This window comes from Mustela nigripes, chromosome 2, assembly GCF_022355385.1.
Source record: "Mustela nigripes isolate SB6536 chromosome 2, MUSNIG.SB6536, whole genome shotgun sequence".
NCBI lineage: Eukaryota > Metazoa > Chordata > Mammalia > Carnivora > Mustelidae > Mustela > Mustela nigripes.
Window position 1 is genome coordinate 211,710,277 of NC_081558.1, and position 20,264 is coordinate 211,730,540.

Sequence of the window (20,264 nt, forward strand, 5' to 3'; positions counted from 1 at the left end):
GAGAGGGGGGGGGGGAAGCAAGCTCCCTGCTGAGCAGAGAGCCTGATGCAGGGCTCGATCCCATGACCTGAGCCAAAGGCAGAGGCCTAAACCACTGAGCCACCCAGGTGCCCCTCTCTTGACACTCTTGAACTGTGGTGTATGTGCCGCGGTGGAAAGACCATGGGCTTTGCAATTACATCTAGATTTCAATTTTGATTTTATCACTTACTGGTGGTATGACCTTGGGAAAGTTATTTCATTATTCAGGACTTATTTTCTCATCTGTACCATGGGGATGTAATGTTGCTATGAGATCAGAGATACCTTAGCATTTACTGGGTAAATGGAAGCTGTTCGTGTGAGTTGAGGGAGGGGGTCTTAGCCTTTAGAGGTTTAGTTCTCTGGATAGATACATCTGCCACTGGGTCTGATAGGAGGGTCTCAGGTGACATTGGTGGACCTGGGCAACATTAAACTGGTTTTTCTACCAGAGTCCTTGCCTACCTGTGTTCGTTTGTATGGAGACAGTACCATTTATAGGTGACTTTTAAGGTGAAGCCTCCATAAAACGAATTTACAGCATTTCAACCTGACATGAGCGTTCACTGATCACTGTTGTATAAGGCTGTCAGGCTGCCAGCGGGGGTGGGGGGGGGGGGGGGGGTGTTGGGGAGGAGTGGTACAGCCCTCTAGAAATATGGAACCAGCAATGCCTTCTATTATGTAGGATTATTAGCTCAAGATTCTGTCTCAACCTTCCAGATTGAGTTGAGAGAAGACAAGGGCACATTTCCAGAGACATTGTCATATTTTTTTTCCAGGTTACCTAGAAATTTAATTATGCAAGTCTACTTTATTACCAGTAATAAAAAATGAACTCAAATCTAGTGTTACAGGTTGCAAATGCTTGTGACATTGTGGTGAATGGGCTGGCGTGGGGAGCAGGGAACGAGGAGCCAGTGAGGAAGGACTTGATTGTTTAAGTTGTGGAAGTGGAAGGGTCAGCTTGGGAGGAGTCAAGGTAGGATCTCTTGTCTTAATAGGGCCACCCTTGGCCACTTCTTTCAAAAACAAAGTGGATTTTAATTACATTACCTGGGCATTTTGGGCGGCAGTAATCCAAAAGAACTTTGGGCAACATGGAGAATCAGTCTGAAGTAAGCTATTTGCCTCACTACTTTTTAGCTAATTTATTTTAGGTTTAGTCTGCTTTAAGGCCTGTGCTAATTTGAAATGTTGCCTTATATCAATGTTCTAATAACTGTAGGAGGAAAATACTTGTAAATAATTTAAAGCAAGTGTCTTTCCTTGAGTCATATAGGATAGAGACCAGTATTTATTACGGGGGCTTTTCTTTATACCTCTGAGATCCTATCTGTTGCTAATGTATTCCTGGACAGTTTAAGAAAAAGCTGGTAGGAACACTATTATATGATGGGGAAATAAGCTTAGGCATCAGTCAATGAATTAGTGACTTGGTGTAAAATAATATCTACATTATCCTTTTCAGCGTAACATTTATTAAATGCCATTTTATCAGGCGTGGTACAGAGCACAATTCCTAGCCAGTGGTTGTCTGCTAATTACAAAGTAGCCAGCACGGTATGGCTACTAGCATACCTAGATTTTAACGCCTGGGAAGCACACCTAGCGACATTTAATCAGGCAGACGGGTAGATAAAATACAAATAAACGCGAGCCAGAATATTGAATGGTGGGCGAATTAAGAATCGGGAGGCTGAGCTGGCGCATCAAAGAGAAAACCAGGGAGTTGGGCGGCAAGGGTATACAGTAAGAGCTCAGGAGGATTAATGTGAGGGGCATTCCGATCGGGAAGGCAAGGCTGCGCCGGAAAAGTGGGGAGGGGTTGAAATCGGCGGTAAAGCCTGGGAGAGCGTGCACAGCCTAAAAAAGTTTTTATGATGGTTCCGTGCATAAAATCTCATCGTTGGCATTGGTTGCTGCAAAAATGGAGAGGCAGGATTTAATCAAGGTGTCAGCCGCAGGGGCATCCCGGATTCGGGCGAAGCGTCCGGAATTCCTGAGATGTCTGAAACGCGGAGGCGGCCTCTTCCCCACCCCCGCCGCGGCCTCCGTGGGCATTTTCCGGCGAGGGGGGCACGCGAGCCCTTCGAAGAACAGTTGAAACGCGCGGCCCTGCGGTCGCCCTCCCGCGGCCGGCGCGCTCCCCGGAGATGAAGGTGAGAGCCCCGGCCGCGGAACCAGGAGGTGGGCTTCCCGGGTCCCCGCGCGGCCGCAGAGCCCCGTCCCCTCCCCCCCCCCGGCGCGGGCGGGGCTGCGGGCGCACGACGCGGAAGCGCGGGGTTCCGGGGGCGGCGGCGCGGAGGCCGCGCGCGCTCCCCGGGCCGCAGTCGGCGCGGGCGCGGCGCGGGCGCGGGCGTGGGGCGGGGCGCGGCCGGGAGGCCTGGGAGGCGGCGGGCGCTCGCGCACACGCCGGGCCGCCGCCTCACCCCCACCTTCCCTATCCTTCCCTTTCCTCCCTCGGCCTGGCCGTCCCCCTCCTCTCCCCTCCCCCGAGCGAATCACGCGCCCTCCTCTGACACTCGTAGCGGGCTCGAGCTCCGAATTTATCCTTCACGTGACCTGAGGGGGTTGGGTGGTTGGTTGGGGACGTAGGGGGAGAGGGAAAGGAGGGAACGGAATCTGCCGTTGCCCGAGCAACAGGCCCCGCCCGCCGGCTTGGGGCCGGGGGGCGGGAGGAGGACGTCAGCACGTCAGCCGGGGTTTTGCGTTTTGATTGACAGTTGCTATAGCGACCGGGTCGGTCCGTCGCCATTTTGTTGGTTGGTTTTTTTTTAAACCCTTTCGCTTCCCGCCCGAATAATAATAAAAAGCCCCATTGGAGTGAGGCGGGGGTGGCGGCGGCAAGAGCGGCGGGGGGATCCGGGGAGACTGCTGCCGTCGCTGCTGCTGATCGCGGCCCAGGTCGGGCTCAGGGAGCGGACACCTCGAGCGGGGGGTGCGGGCGCCGCCGCCGCCGCCGCCGCTTCTGCTGCTGCTGTTCCTGCTGCTGCTGTTGGTGCCGCTGCCGCCGCCGGCGAGCGGGCGGGACCGGTGTGAGTGTGAGAGTGTGTGTGTGAGTGAGCGTGTGCGAGGGCGAGTGTGCGTGCGTGTGTGTGTGAGTGTGTGTGTGTGTGTGTGTCTGTCTGTGCGGGGACTCGGGGGCGGGCGGTTCGGGCTCTCCTGGCGGAGGAGCCGCCGCCGCCGCCGCCGCTCGGGCCCCGGCGCTTCTCGCTGCGCAGGTTTGGAGCGCGCGCCATTTTGTGAGATTTACAAAATCCTCCTCGGGAAGAAGCCGCCGGGAGCGGCCGCGACTCGGCGCCCGGCCTCGCCGCCGCCGCCCTCCGCGCCGGGCCGGGCCGCGCGGCCCCGCCGCCGGGAGTCGGGGTCCGGGGACTGCGGTATTTGCCGGGGAGGGGGCTGTCGCCTCCTCGGCCCCGGGCGCCGCTGGAACCGCGGAGCCGGAGAGAGACTGAGAAGGCTGCGGCTCGGCCGCGGAGCCGGGAGCGCCGGGGGCGGAGAGAGGCGGCCGGGGCGGCGCTGGCTGCGGAGGCCGCGGCGGGAGCGCAGCGGCGGGAGCCCGAGGCTGAGACTCACCGGAGGGAGCGGCGCGAGCGCCCCGCCATCGTCCCGGTGAGTGTCCGGCCCGGCCGCGGCCCCGCCCGGCCCGGCGCCCGGCTCCCCCCGCGGCCTGCAGCCGGGCCCGCGCCGAGGCCGGCCGGGCGGAGGGAGGGACCTGCCATTTTAGGAGGAGGCGCCGCGGCCCGGGGCCGGCCGCCGGGGGAGGGAGCCCGACAGGCCCGGTCCCGGAGGAGAGGCGGGTGCGAGCGGAGGGAAAGTTGCGGAGGGTGGGAGCTGGGGCCGCGGCCTCCCGGGAGCCGGGGGCATGGGGGCCGGAGAAAGCGCCAGACCTTCACTGGTCGCCCGAGCGGAGGGGAGGAGGTTGTCTTCCTCCTCCTCCTCCTCCTCCTCTTCCTCCTCATCCTCTTCCCCCAGCTCCTCCCTCGTCCCTCCTCTCGGTCCCCACCAGTGTGGGAACCGCCGGGGTTCTCTGCAAGGACAATGCACGGGTTAAGAAAACGGGGCTGGCTGCTGGGCGAGGCGCCGGGGAAGGTCGGGAGCCGGGTCCCTCAGCGGCCCTTTGGGGTGTGTGCTGGAGCGAGGGCACTCGGCGTGCTCCGAAGTTGTGCAGTGAGTGCAAGTGATCCCGGCCACTGGAGGTGGAGTAATGACCTGTTTAGCAGCCGGAGGAGTTGGTGGTTGAGAATGCGTAAATTATAATTGATACCTGGCTATTGCAACAAAACTTCACAAGTCTATTTACAGGCGCAAACCCGCTCTCGCTTAGATCCACCAAAGCTGCTGAATATCTTAGCGCCTAGCGAAAGGCCCCTCCCTAGTCTGAAATAGTTAAAAATGGCAAAAATCAGTGAGTGATTCCGACTGCTGGTCTGTGCTTTTCGTCCATCCCTAAATTATACGAACCTTGTAATCTAGGTGCAGCCCTTGAATGCCAGCACCGTTTGGTTTTTGAATTCTGCCCAAGTTGTCAGGGTATACCCTTTATAGCATTTTTTCACTCGGATTTTTTAAACAGGAGGACAAAGAGTGCCAGGCAGTCTTCGCAGGGCTTCACACGTATGAACTCGCATTTCCTACCGGTAGGAACTGTTAACCCATTTCACAGATGAGGAAACTGAGCCGTGACTCATCCAAGGTCATACAGCTGGGACTCCAGGAGTCGGAGTCTGTAGCTAGCCTGGGCTCATAATCACTAGGTTATAACTGATTATTACAAACACTGGCAGATTTGGAGCGATCTGTGTGTAATGACTCAGGGTTCTAACCTAGAGACTTTGACCCTGACAGTGTTGAGCGTGGAATTAACTTTGTCATTTGTGGAAATGGAAAGATGGAAAAGAGGCCCTTTTAATGAAACTTGTCATTCCTCCCACCCCCCAAGCTATGTGGACAGTTACTGAATAGAAGGAATTAAAAGATACTTATTGGTGCGTTTTGTTCTTAACACTTAATTTTAATTGTAGGCACTGCTTAAGTATTGATGAGTCATAGCAAAGTTTTGTGTAAAAGTTATTTTTAGGCATTTAAAAATCTTTGAATACTTAGATTTCCTGTATGACCCCTTGTGCTTTACATATACAAAGTGTTTAAGGATGGATATATTTAATACTTTGATTTTGGGGAGTTTTGTTAAAATTCTTAAATTCTCACATTTTGATTGTTTACCTTGAGAGCGAGTATTTTCAGATAGACTATAAATGTGACACTAGAACTGAAATTTCTTGTACTGAAATTTTAAACTGAAGAAGATAGTTTCAAAGAAACACCAGTTAAGAAAAAGTTTACTTGGTTACAGTTAAAATTTTTAATATGCACATGACTTACACTTCAAGTACCCCAGTGCTTTTGGAGGATTGGTCTTGAAATAGCCCTGGTGCTTATGCTGGCTGCCCAAATTCATTTAGAGTTCAAACCTTATCAGAAAAGTTAAGGACTCCTGTTAACGTGTTTACCAAGTTCTAAAACAGTATAAAAAGTTGATAAGAGGCATAAGCTCAGAAATTAATTATTCTGGGGTCACCCGTATGTAAGGGGAAGGCACACTTTAAAATCTAAAAATGATTTTGATTCGAAGGAATAGACTTGAATGATCATTATTGGTAGGGGTGGGAAGTGGACTGAATGACCTAGTGAGATCTTTGTTATTGGAGTTTGTAAAATAGGTATAAGACAGCTTCTTAAACATATTTTAAAAACATTTTGGTGGAACCTGTTAGAAACTTAAGAGCTAGAATTACTGTGTGCTTGAATTAAAAATGTAACCAGTTAGTCCAGTCTTTAGGAGAACTAACATTCAAAATAAATGGAAATATTCCATTTTAATGCGGTGTCTTGGTTGGGAATATATATAGTGAAGAAGACCCTTGGTTCGAAATTTTTCCCCCCTCTAGAATGTTGTCAGATGTTTGTCCTGTTAGTTTTAGTTATGGAGAGTTACTGTGTTTATGATTTAAAGATGAGGGGGTAGGGAATGGTAAGTGCAGCAACTGTAGTTAAAGAATTTACGTACATAGGTTTTTATAGTACCATGAATATTGCCCTGCAAACGCAAAATTCAGGATGACTTACAACACAAGATATATACAGTGACCTTTGGTATGCATTTTGTTTTGAAACTAAAAGAAAATGCTAATTTGTATCAAATCTTGGGTATTACTTGAAAACTTGTTTTTTTTTTTTTTAAATAAGAATTAGCTTAGCTAGTTAGATTACTCTGGGGTATTTTCATGTGTGTTTATGGTTGGCAAATACCTAGTTTTGGGAAGAAAATTTGGAAAGAAGTAGCTTTATTATGAGTATGAAGGGAATTGCCCTATATATATGAGACTGAGAGTAAGGTGCGTAGAAGAGGGGGCGTCATTGGTGACTTTCTTGGCACATGTGGTAAAGGTGTCCTTGTTTCTGCTTTAGCGTTAGCTTCTCTCTTCCTCAAAGAACTTTCACATTTCCTACACCCACACCCCCAGCAGTTTCTCTCATTCCTCCAAGAAAGAAATGAACCATCTGAACCCAGCACAACCTGAAAACTTCCAGGAAGAGTCCTTATAAAGAACTTAGTTCTTCCCTCACAAAATTTTATTACTCTCACCATTTTGTTGTATTCCTTGTAGTAGTTTCAACTGTGAGCCAAGAGCCTCTACTTTCTGTTGAGTGTTTTGATAGTTTTCCATGTTTTCTATTTAGAAGTAAAGCTACTACTTGAAGTCATCAAACATGGTCCCCTGAAACTTGGTATAAACACAGTTTGCCCTGTCAAGAGGTATTGTATGACTGACTTGTTTAAGAGCACCTTATGTATACATAGTGATTATGTTTTTAAGAAGGCTTCTTACCACATATTATTTTAACCATTGGGCAATGTTTCGATGGCTAGAGAAGTTATAATTCATAATCCGTGGCTTGCACAATTTTTGAGGATGTTATAAGTTTTTAATTACTTGGAAAACATCAAATTATTTTAAGTTACCTAAAACTTCTCCTCAGTTGGCCCTAAATGAAGAAATTTTTTGAAATCTTGCCTCCAATGTTAAGCTAGAGCCGTAAGGTTTATCGTTCATTACATGAACATGAGATTTTGGGTTCACGGGAAGAAAGTACTTAATCTAAGGTTTATATTAAGTAATTAAAGGCAAGTCTTGTTTCCTCTTAGGGGCTACAGGCAGCTTAGTTTCTTTCTTTCTTTTTTTTTTTAATTATATGAAAAATGACATGATTTGGAAGTATTGCATTGTGTAGGCCAGCTAAATGTTTTTCAAAAGTTATGCTTTGGCTTTGAAATCCTACTTTCTGAACTGCATAACAAGGTAGAATTTTCTATTGGTGGTAATAACTTACAGTACATTGCATATCTAGAGTGTGATGTCGTTCCTTGTAGACATACTTTTTGCTAATGTGGAACCACTTGGTCTTTTTGACTACTTATTCTTATACCGGAGCTACATACCGTCTCCTCTAGAAGGGGATTTTTAAAGTTCATATAATACTATTAAAGTTTTGACAACACATTTTTTGTTTGAGGGACATATGCATGTATCTAACATACATGATGCATGATAGCTTAAAATAGATTTTTATTCTTGATGAATTGTTGTGAATTTTTATGTTCCCATAGTTAAAATGGTTGTATAAATCAGTGGGGGAGGAGCTTAGGGAACTGGTTTAACATGGAATGAATCTGGTTTTCAACATTACCTCTATTTTACACAACATCCCTGTTCATTAAACAACCCTGTAATTTTTCTGAGTATATCAGATTTCCAATGACAAGAATTTAATCTTTTTCTTTTTAAGGTTTATGGATATTTGTGGTTAGAGTTGGCATCCTTGTATATGTGTTTTGGTAAGAAGATGCTGTGATACCCATCCAAAATCTGCATAATATCTAGTTGTAGATGGCAGTTAAGGCAGCATGATGCTTACAGGCCTGTGAGATGATGCTGGGCAGAGGCTCCAGGGTCAGGCTGATCTGGAATCTCAACAGGGCCTGACACTCGCTGGCAGTGTGATGTTGCCAAGCATTGCTTTCTTTATCTGTAACATGGGGTTGGTGGTGCTTACCATAGGGCTCTGGTGAGGATTGAGGTAACATATACATTTCTTATAGCCGCCTCCTCTCTGTTCTCCCTTCTTCTTCCTCTCCATTCATACTCATCCTTGTGGTCCCCGGATAAATGCTGCTTCTTGAGAGAGGCTTTCCCCAACCTCCAAAACCTCAGTCTAGGTAAGGGTTCTTTAGCTATGGATTCTTATAGGACTCTGCTTTTTTTTTTTTTTTTTTTTTTTTTTTTTAAATAACTCTTACTGCAAATAGCTGTGTATGTTAGTCATACATATTACCAGATAGACTTAATGTCTGTGTCTTCTCTCCTTTAGATTGTGAAGTCCATCTAGACAGGAATAATTCTTTTTTTGATCACGCTTCCAAGACAGCAGGGGTAGATAAGTGTGTATGTTCGCAGAGGGTGGAATGAAGAACCTATATGCCGAGTCCTGTGCTAGTACCACTCCAAAATTGTGCAGTGTTGAGTAAAGTCACTTCTCTGAGCTTCAGTGTGTTATGTGCCAAATGTGCATAGCACTAGCTGCCCTGCCCAGGCTTTTGAGAATGTGGAGTGAGATACTGGAATGAGGTGCTTTGCAGAGGTGTAAAATGCTGTATAAACCTAAGTTGGTACAGTAGCAATAATTTTAGTAGTGGGATTACCCTAGAATTTATAGAGTTTCAACTTTACTGAATTAGTAAGTAGCTATTACTTAATATTTGTTATAAATTTAGACTTTATGCATTAATTAGAACACAAGATTGGGTCTTTGTTCTGATTAAATACAGTAGGTTAAACAAGTTTATTTTTCTGTCATGTAAGTAAGTTTAAAGCTGATGTAGTGGCTCTGTGCTGGAAGGGACCTTGGTTCCTTCTGTCTTGTTGCTTTCCTTTGCTTAGGAAACACCATTTTCTATGTGATTCCAGACTGTTTCCCACCATATCTACCATCTGGAAACAGTTGTAGGGAAAGCACATCCCCTCTTTTAAAAGATAAACCTGGAAGTTGCACACCTGACTTTGTTCACATATGTTGGTCAAAACTTGGTCAGGTGACCACATATAGCTGCAAAGGAGGCTGGGATATGTGGTCTCCGGTAGGTTGGCTATTGGTTGAAAATCTGTTTCTACGGAAGAAGAGGAAAATGGAGAATTATGAAACGTTTCCTGTCTCACTTTGAAATGTTTTGGAAGAAACGTACAGAAATAAATCTTGGAAAGACAGTTTACTGTGCTTCTTAATAAGACTTATTTTCCATATTTGGTCATTAGTCTTCTCAACTGTGGTGTGCAAATTTAAATAGATCACTATTCAGTATCTGTAATATATAATTAGATTAGAAAAAATGTAGCTAAACTTTTAGTAGTGAATGAATTTTGGCTCCAATAGCACATTATTTTTACTGACACTTTCTGATAGGTACATGGTTCTTGATTGCTATGACAGTACTGTATATAAACAGTATTTGGAGTCCAAGCTTTTGGATCTTGTTTTAATAGTTTCCTAGAATGTATTCGTAGTGTATGTATTCATACTTATACCCTCAGCAGAACAACACTTGCATCTTGACAGGTTTTCAGTACATGTTTTGGAGTCACTGGCGTTGCCAGGAGGATGATAGCAGCGACGTTTAGAAATGTATTTGCTATCCAAGTATGTCCCTCTTGGAGTTTTGTGGGTTTGAACAAAGAGGAAGATCTAGGATTTTTTTGAACTAGAGTGTTATTGTTAAATCTAGTGGAGACCTGAGAAACTAAAGGACTAAACCAAAGGACTCCCAGAGTGAGCGGCTGGAGGAGGAAGTAAGTAGTGTATGTTTTTCTGACTCCTAGTTCTTCGTTCTTTATATGAACGCGAAAGAGGACCAAGTCCCAACTGGGTTGGGATTTTACAGGGGTATTACTCATTCTCAAATAGCTGTTTTTTATGTGTGAGTTCATTGGTAGTGAATAGTTGGGTCACTTAATTGTCCTTTTAGCTAATAGTCAAATGAACATTTAAGGATGGGAAGTTGAGGTTTTAAAGGTATCGTTAGTGTCAGCGCTGTGGTAGATAGGGTAGTGTATCTCTAGCATGATGGTAGATGGTAAGGTAGGTGCTAGTGTGGCATGATTAGAAGGAACCAAGGTAGGTCTTGTCCCCAAATTACTACTTTGTTTTTCATCTGCAGTTCTCACTGTTGAATTCATTCCTTTAGATGAAGGTAAGAGTTGGATTCCCTGATTTAAAACGGAAATATTCCCAGAGGAATGTACTTTATCTGTTATCAGGTTAACACTCTATTTTTATGAATTAGCTGGCTGTCATTTTAAGAATTGGAGATAGCACCTGCACTAGTAAGAGAACTTTGTCGGGGGGCTCAGTCGTTTAGCGTCTGTCTTCGGCTCGGGTCATGATTCCAGGGTCCTGGAATCGAGCCCTGCATCGGGCTCCCTGCTTGGCAGGAAGCCTGCTTCTCCCTCTCCTACTTCCCCTGCTTGTGTTCCCTCTCTCACTGTGTCTCTCTCTGTCAAATGAATAAATAAAATCTTTAAAAGAAAAAAAAAAAGAAAAAACTTTGTGGGAAGGGGAGGGAAGAGTCGGATATGAGCGCTTGACAAAGGAAGATGAAGGGCATGTTTGAGATGTCAGTTTGTATTATAGTCCTGGAAAGTTCACAGGGGGCTTCTTTTGTGGCCAGATATTGGTAGTATTAGACTGGACTTCTGGCCTCCTGTCACTGAAAGTGTTGGTAATGGGACTGTGGATCTTTAAGCTGAAGACCCACTTGATTGAGTGAGTATTGGGAGTAGAAGGCTTTTTTTCTTAGTGGTTCTCATTCCTGTTTGAGCACTCTGACACCATATCAAACATAATAAGGAATTTTCTGGTCGAGAATTTTAGTTTTGAAAATATCATCAAGTAATATGTGCTCATGGTTTAAAAAAAAAAAAAAAAAAAGCTCAGGCCCTATAAGATGCAGTGGTATCAACCCCCTGCCTCACGCTCCAAAGCTGATAGTTGTTCTTCCTACGAGAAATGTCCTGTGCATGTATGTGCAGGTTATCTATTTTAAACATTTATCATGTATATGTTAAAAAGCAATATTGTTCAGTATGAACTTATTTTTAAAAATTAATTACCATTTCTCTCTCTCTTTCTTTCTTTTTTTTTCTTTAAGTAAACTCTCCCCAGTGTGGCCCTGGAACTCATGACTTCCAAGATCAAGAGTCATATACTCTGTTGACTGAGCCAGCCAGGTGCCCCTGGTCCTAGACATTGTGACAGGTGTATGTACAGTGTCTGTGCACTTACAAGCAAACTGAATCATGCTAAACACACAGATTTGTATCTTAAGTATCTTGATCTATTTTTAGAAATATTCCCACATCAGCTCATAGTTTTCCCTGTTATTTTTTTTAAAAGATTTTATTTATTTATTTGACAGAGAGAGAGATCACAAATAGGCAGAGAGACAGACAGAGAGAGAGATGAGGAGAAGCAGGCTCCCTGCTGAGCAGAGAGCCCAATGCGGGACTCGATCCCAGGCCCCTGGGATCATGACCTGAGCCAAAGGCAGAGGCTTAACCCACTGAGCCACCCAGGCGCCCCTCCCCGTTATTTTTAATGGCTAGGAAGTATTCCATGTTGTGGATGTACCACAATTCAATCAGTCTCCATTAAGGAACATTTAAATGGCTCTTGTATTTCTGTTTTAAACAATGCTGCAGTGTGCATCCTTGTACATAGAACTGTGTTCTGTGAGCCGTAGCCACATGACATATATTTCTAAGGGAAACTGCTGGTTCACCAAGTATATGCATATTTGAATATGTTCAAAAGGAGAACCAGTTTATACTTCCTCAGCAGTGTCTGAGAGTTCGTAGTTTCCCAGATCTCACCAACATTGGGTCTTATCAGAGTTCTAAATCTCTGTCAGTTTAATAGGTGAAAATGATGTCTAGTTGTCTGGATTTGCATTTCTTTAATTAAGAGTGAGTTTGAACATCTCTGCCGAGCAGAGAGCCCGATGTGGGGCTCGATCCCAGGACCCTGGGATCATGACCTGAGCCGAAGGCAGAGGCTTTAACCCACTGAGCCACCCAGGCGCCCCGAGTTTGAACATCTTAAGTTGTGCTCTAAGTCTTACACTTTATTAAGGAAATACTCATTCTCTGTCAGATATATAATTAAAAATACTTTCTGATTTTCCTGTATTTCTTTGTTCTGTTGAATGAAAAACTGATGTTTTGGTAACTTGTAGATGCTTGGAATTGGAGATGCTTTCATAAATAGTAAAAGGGAATTCTTACTTCTCTTGGTTTGAGTAAACATTTTCCCTCGATATGAGGTATGTGCCTTGTGGTGGTAGAAGCTTTGACTCCAGAGGAAGATTCGGTTGCCGGTGCTGTTAGTGTTGAGATGGTTGTATGTATATAGGCGCCATTAACATGGGTCAGATCCTGGCTGCTAACAGTGAGAGGTAGTGATTTATGAAGAACCAGAAGAAAGCAGGGAAGTAAGAATTCTGGGGATTTGAGTGTGCCTTGAGGAGGAGGGACTGAGTCTTCGTAGAAGCTGGGGATTTGATAGTCAGCTGTTGAGGGGGGTGTTCTGTGGTGGGAGGTGACGTGAGGGGTGCCTTAGGAGAGTGATAGATTCATGTATGTGGGGTTTCAGAGAGTGAGTGTGTGTGAGATGCTGGAGGAGGAATAGGGACAGTTACATTGAGAAATGAGAATGCAGGGTCTTCAATATTATGAGTGTTTGATTGGGGCAGTTGACAGTGTTTCCGCAGGACTGTGATGACAAGTCTGGTTAGGGAGAGGAGACAGTAAGAAGGAGGGCCTATGAGGCAGGCTCATTCTAGGTGTATAGGCGTGAAAGAATTAGAGGTTAAAAAGTAGGAAGTCAGATGGGAGTGGCAAGTTTGGAGCATCTTAAAAAATTCTCAGTGATTTAATTTTCAGCAGAACAAATGAATATTTCTGAGTTCAAACAGCAGTGTGGCCAAATTTTTGGATATAGAAAGGAGAGAATTGAACACTGGTAGCAGTATAGTATGGGAATGATATGTTTAATGGGACAGTTGAGAGTTTTTCCTCCTGAGGGCCTGAAGGAACTGTTAAAGAACAGAAGGTAGAATTATTGTAGTTCAGACTTCCATTAGGGACAGGTGGATGTCATGTGTAGCCCCGTTAAAGATGAGCTTAAAAATGGGGTGGTGGGAGACGGCAGTGCTAGAAGGTGTGAATCTGGGAAAAAAAGGATGTATACATGGTTTGAAAAAGAGTGACTGAACATGGGAGAGAGTTTATTCCGAGTCTCTGTATTTGTCCTGAAAAATACCATATTCTCTTTATTTTCACATGTTTCCTTATTGTAGGACCAGGAATCTGAAAAACATTTATCTCATGAGGTGTTTAGAATTATTTATTGAGTACTTACCAGTGTCAAACATGGAGCTAGGGCCTGGGAATCGTGCTTCATTCAGCAAAGCCTGCACGATCTGTGCCATCATGGCATGGAAGTTACGATCTGGTGGGGGGAGTCTTCAGTAGTCCGCAGAGTAGGTTTATGGACTTCTTCTAGAGTGGACACACATTTTTACTGAAGGAAACTCAGAGCCCATGAATTGAGTAAATTTTGATGTTGCTTTTTGAAGGTCAAATTTTTCTCTGAGTCCTTGTGACAGTTAATTTTGAGTTAACGTTTATTTGGGTATAAATAGGACTCCAGTCTTTAAGACAAATACTCTGTGCTGAAAAATGGGTTCTGATTTGATCATTTCCCCTTGAAAAGAACAATTGTCATCTCAGTAGTTTTTTTTTTTTTTTTTAACTTCATTTTTATATCAAACATGTTCAGCACAGAATGACATTACTTCCGTGGTACTAAAGAGTTTGTAAGAGTTTTTTCAAAATAGCAATGGTAGGGAAATTATTAAGGTCTCATTTGGGTATATTATAATTTAATTTTACTTTTTGAATTTCCCTGTAATCGTCCTGTGGTTCAGTTCAAAACATCAGTGAAGCGAGGTGAGTTTACCTAAGAATTGGCCTGAAGACTCACGGTTACTCAGCAGTATTAGACTCAGCTATGCAGAGGGAAGAAATTGAAGACAGGAACCGTAGGATTCATGAGAGATGGCTTGGAGGAAGGCTTCTTGCTGAGTAAGACAAAGATCCAGACATTGAAAATAAAGGATGTGGGCATGTAAGGAAAGTTAAGGAATCAGGAAAGTTCCGTGGAATGGACAGAAATGGAAGAGTGATGTGAGCAAATGATGAATGAGAATTCTTTGTCCTTAAAAACAAAAACAAAAACAATAACACCCTCTTTAATGATACATTGTGATTTCTAGAGTAAAGACCAAACAGGTCACAGGACCCTCTGCCTGAATGATGTGGCCCCACCTCACTTACACAGTCTGACTTGACTTGTTTTCACACGTGCTGCCTCTTCAGCCGGAGTCATCCGCTTTCTTGTGGCGAACTTCTTTCCTCCTGCACTTTCAGCCCGGATGGCAGCTTATCAGGGAAAGTACCCTTTGCCAAGTCACCTCTTCTTTTTTAGTGTCTAGTGTCTGGTTGCACTTTTCCTCCATAGTGCTTATTACGGTTGATAATTTTTTAAAAAATTTATTTATTTATTTATTTTTAAAGATTTTATTTATTTGACAGAGATCACATGTAGGCAGAGAGGCAGGCAGAGAGAGAGGCAGAAGCAGGCTCCCTGCTGAGCAGAAAGCCCAACTCAGGACTCGATCCCAGGACCCTGAGACCATGACCAGAGCTGAAGGCAGAGGCTTTAACCCACCGTGCCCCCGAGATTTATTTATTGAGAGGAAGAGAGAGCATGTGTGAGGAGAGGAGTGGCAGAGGGAGAGGGAGTCTCTAGCAGACTCCATGCTTAACACGGAGCCCAGTGTGGAGCTCCATTTCACAACCCTGAGATGACCACCTGAGTTGAAATCAAGAGTCTAACTCTTTTTTTTTTTAAATAATTAAAAAAAATTTTAAATTAACATATAATGTATTATTAGCCTCAGGGGTACAGGTCTGTGAATCGCCAGGTTTATACATTTCACAGCAAGAGTCTAACTCTTAACCGACTGAGCCACCCATGCCCCTTGCAGTTGGTAATTGTTTTAATGCTTATTTGATTAATGCTTTTCAGAGAGTAGGGGCAGTGGTTTGCTCCCCCAGTCACAGGGTTCAGCAAAGTCTTGGCATATAATAAGCTCTAAGTAAACATTTGTTGAATGAATTAATGAACTACATGTTTTGATCTTGACTAGTTGGTCTCAAGGAACAAAGGACTATATTTTAAAATTTTATTTATTTATTTAAAAAGATTTTATTTATTAGACAGATCACAAGTAGACAGGCAGGCAGAGAGAGAGAGAGAGAGAGAGAGAGGAGAAAGCAGGCTCCCTGCTGAGCAGAGAGCCGGATGTGGGGCTCCATCCTAGGACCCTGAGATCATGACCTGAGTGAAAGGCAGAGGCTTTAACCCCCTGAGCCACCCAGGTGCCCCAGTTTATTTATTATTTGAGAGAGAAAAAGAGTATCAAGGCTCCATGCTAATTGTGGAGTCTGATGTGGGGCTCCATCTCAGAACCCTGAGATCATGACCTGAGCCAAAATAAAAAGTCAGATCAGCTGAACCACCCAGGCACCCCACAGGACCATCTTTTTAAAGATAGGACTGGAAGACTGTATAACCAGGAAAAAATTATCTCCTGGATTAGTTTCACAAATGCAGTGAAATACCTACTGTGTGGAAGAAGCCAGGTGTTAGGAATATGGAGTAGAAACAGTGTGCCTTTTTAAACTTTATTTATTTTTTTAAATGAAAGTATGGTTGACTGTTATATTAGTTAGATTGTGCCTTCTTTATTAAAAGAACACATCATTTTAGTAGTTTTTGGAAATAGACACATTGCTCAGTGTTCATTTGAAGAGATTTTAAATTGTGGAGGGAATTAGACTAGATATTCTTCATGATTCTTAGCCAGTAAAATGATTCTTCACCAGTGACCTCTGGAATGTCAGTTGAGCATTTTGCAGTGGCTGTCAGGTTCACATTTAAAATAAGCTCTAGCTTTGACTTCATCTAAAAAGTGACAGAAAAGGGGAGAAGGTGGTTTGTTTTTATGCGTTTTGCTTTAACTACTTTTTTTCCCCAGTAATTTTTAAAAATATTTTATTTATTTATTTGAGAGAGAGAGAGGGGGAGAGAGAGAAAGCACAAGTAGGGGGAGCAGCAGGCAGAGGGGGAAGCAAGCTTCCTGCTGAGTAGAGAGCCCAATTTGGGGCTCCATCGCAGGACCCTGGCCGAAACTTATTGAAGCTGTTGATGTTGTCAGGTGAATGAGCTTTTAAAAGCTTATGAGGGATTTGTTTAACATAGTTCTGAAACTTTCTCAGTGACTAATTTCTACAGTAAATCTTTAGAAAAGCAAATATTCAGTAGGTATTGAAGCTCTTCTCTCTGCCTGGCCCCATGTTAGGCCCTTGGGACATAGTCGTGAGTCACCTGGGCATGCATGGTCCTTGCCATTATGAAGCTTTTCAGTATAGTTAGGAGCTCGCTGGGGAGAAACTTAAAGGAAACAGGCTTGTGTTCAAGGTGAGCATTTCTTGGTTCCTTCCATTTGGTTGTTTATGTTTTGACCTTAGTTTTGGTGGCAACATATTAGACTACTTTAAGCTACTTGTTACTTTATTTTTGGTAACACAGGAGTTAAAGGGGAGAATATCTTTAATACCATGTAAAACGGAAACTTTGGATCTTCAACTTGTTGGCAAATTTAAAAAAAAGTTTATGTAGATCAGTGAGTTTATCCTCTTAAAAAATAAGCTTGTATTTAATAATAATAGTAACAATAGCTATTATTAATTGCTTGCCTGCTATGAACCAGACACTATACATAATTCATTATTTTAATATTCCCAGCAACTCTGTTAGGTGGTCGGAGGTATTTCTGTTTTATCAGCTAAATAGCTGAGATGCAGGGAAGTAAATTTGCTTAAGGATAATCATAGCAGATTGCGTATGCTGTCTCCAGATACTTTAAAAAAAAAAAAATCCAGTGAAGAGTTAAGTGCCCTGAAGTTAAACATTGAGAGAGAAAAGAAAGAGAAAACTAGAGCTTCTATAATCCATTAATTGAAGAAACAGAAGAGTTCTGGTATACTGGGATTGATACCTTGTGCTGCTGGTTCATTAATTTTTCAGATAATAAACGAAAATGTCCAAAAGCTGCCTGTGTTTGGGGAATTCTTTACCTTAAGGATCTTGATGGGAAGTAGAAATCTTCAGTTTTGAGAGACGGTTGCTTACTTTCTCTGCATCTTTTGGAATTGGAATGCAATTATGTGACCTGGAGCCTCTACTCCACTGTTTCAGAAGCTAGTAATTTGCAGAAGTAGGCACTTTGTAGAATCTGTGTTCTGCAGTGCAGGGGGGATAGCCGCTACATGTGTTTTCCAGAGGTGGGCAGTGACAAAGATTCAGCTGGGACTTTTAGTTCCTGGTGTCACTGGTGTCTGTCCAGACTGCAGTGACTGAATCCTCTGCTGCCTCCACCAGACCAGATCGGTGGTTTGAATTTTGGGTGTTCTTGATTATGTAGCCTTCCAGCTTGACCCACTTGGGGTTTTCTGTGAGTTGCCTAATATGCTTTAATAACTTCCCTTGTCAGTTCAGCAAAGCCAGAGTTAGTTTTTTGTTCGTAACTAAGAACCTTTACTTAGATGGTGCTAATTAAGTTAATTGACAATTCTAAGGAACTCTGCAGGGTCAAGGTTACCTGCATCGACATTAAAATTTCTTAATAGGAGGCGTTTACAGTATATATATTAAGTAAAATAGTTATATGCAGTTTGCTTATTGATATAATGAATTTGCTGATCTGACTGCCTTTTCTAGGCCTGGGTATGTTCTAGTGTTGGAGATATAGGAGTGTCAAGATAGACAGGATCCCTGCACTCACAGAGCTTATATTCTGTTTTAAATGTGGAATGAGCAAGGAAGCAAGTAGCAATGACAAAGAGTGATAAATGCCATGATAAAAATAAAGATGGGATAATGTAATAGATAATGATATATTTGTGTGTGTGTGTGTCTGTCTGTGTGTTTAGGAGTTGTAGCTTATAAAACATTTACTTTAATTATCAGGAATCATGACTTAGGGTTTTGACTATAAGGCAGTAACATTCTGAATTTACCCACCAACCATAAACAGCTAGGAGACTGGACAAAGTACATGAAACAGGTATTTTCAGCTTTTGAACAACAGGCAGTGCAGAACTGTGATCCCTGATGAGGGAGCAATTGAGGTGAGCTCAGCTTTCTACCTGAGGCAATTTTCAGATCTCAGTGCAGGGAGTGGGATCCCAAATACAGCCATTTGGCTTCACTGGGTTGAGGAAGCAAAGATTGGATTTGGGGGAGGCCAAGATGGTTCTGTTTTGAGGAGCAGGCTTCTGGAGAGAAGGGAGCTATGCAGAGAAAGAGTTTCATAAGTCGTCTTAGTGGTCCTCTTAAATGTTTGAGTGAATATTAGGCTGCTGTGCGTATGTAGGATATAATTTCATAAAGGAGCAGTTCTTGAAGGAATCCAGTGGGAAACTGTAAGCAGAACAATTCTCAGAGCTCACATAAGGCTGGGAAATATTTGAGTACGTTACAGCCAAAGTAGAACTCATTAAATGCTGTGTTCATTGAGACTCCAGAAGGGTCATGTCTTGTAGTGGGGCTAAGTTCTATAATAAAAGCTTCTCTAGATACAGCTGGAAAATGCTTGAAAACAAGCCTTGAAAGGAGCAAACTAATTGGTAAGTAATGTAATTGCCTGCAAAGTCCAACACTCTTTAAAGAAATACAACAAAACCCAACACTTAACAGTTTAAAATGTCTGGCATGCCATCAAAAATTACTAAGTATGTGTAAAAGCAGGTTAACATAATTTATAATTTGGATGTCAGTTGAAACCAACCCAGAACTGACAGGTGTTAGAATGGACAGGCAAAGACATTAAAGCAGTTATTTAACTGTATTCAGAGTGTTCAAAAACGTAGAGACAGGGAAGGTTAAAAAGAGACCCAAATAAAACCTCTAGAGATGAAAACTAATATGTGAGATGAAAAATACCCTGGATGGATAATGGCAGATTGGATATTACAGAAGAAAAGATCAGTGAATTTGAAGACACAGAAGAGAAAACAAACAGGCAGAATTGACAGAGGTAATGGAATTAGCGGACAGGTTGTTCAAGTGGCTGCTGTAAACCATGGGATCAGATTGTGGTTAATGTTGACATCTTTGTACAAAATGTGACTGCTACCTGAATTTGTCTTGATGTGTAGTTAAGAATAGTTGAAAATCAGTATTTCAGTAAAGCACTGGGATATGATGGTAGAACTTTATTATTGTAACAGTGTGTTATTTTTGATATGTAACAAAATAATAAGACACATACGTTTATGATCTCACAGTTTTGGGGGTCAGATGCCTGGGTACAACTTAGCTGGGTTCTGTGTTTTAGGGTCTCAGTGCTATTGTCAAGGCTATTGTTGGCTGTGGCTGTGGTGTCATGTGATGTATGACTGGGGAAAGATCTCTTCTTAGCTCTATCAAGCTGGTAGAATTTGTTTTCTTGTGCACTGTTGGACTGAGGACCTCAGTTTGTTACTGCCTGTTAGCCCTTAGTTCCTTGCTGTGTGGTTCTTTCTAACGCCACTTACCAAAGACTGTGAAGGGTCTTCTCACAGGACAGATGGAGCTACCTGCAGAAGTGACATCCTGTCTCCTTTCCTATATACTCTTGGTTAAAAGCAAGTCAGGTATCCTGGGTCAAGAGGAAGGGTCTACACAGGGATACAAACAGCAGGAGTCGTGTCCTAGGACCCAGCTTAGAATTGGTCTGTATGTAGCAGTGCATAGTGCGTTCGGTGGAGCCTGATAGAGATACCAGGCTTTGAATTTAGCCCTGTCTTTTCCCAGCTCAGTAAACTTCTGAGTCTCAGTTTTCCCATTTATGTAATAGGGTACCTTCTATTTATAGTATTGTGAAGAGGAATTGAATGCATGTCACATGCTTAAGACTTTGTCCTACTAACTCCTGCTCGTTTTTTCAGTCTCAGTTAAGA

At 43.4% G+C, this 20,264-nt stretch overlaps 1 protein-coding gene across 5 annotated transcripts in view; it reads left to right on the top strand.

Moving 5' to 3' along the window:
* The first annotated feature begins 2,762 nt into the window (after positions 1-2,762).
* The window catches only part of DYRK1A (dual specificity tyrosine phosphorylation regulated kinase 1A), a 144,041-nt gene continuing 126,539 nt past the window's right edge, over positions 2,763-20,264 (top strand). For 3 of the 5 annotated variants that reach the window (XM_059392343.1, XM_059392345.1, XM_059392346.1), the window contains exon 1: positions 3,360-3,636. The gene's annotated coding sequence lies outside the window, so the exon portion shown is untranslated. Of the gene's footprint in view, positions 2,929-3,359; positions 3,637-20,264 lie in introns of those variants that run through there. The other 2 variants (XM_059392348.1, XM_059392344.1) reach the window with 2 other exon arrangements.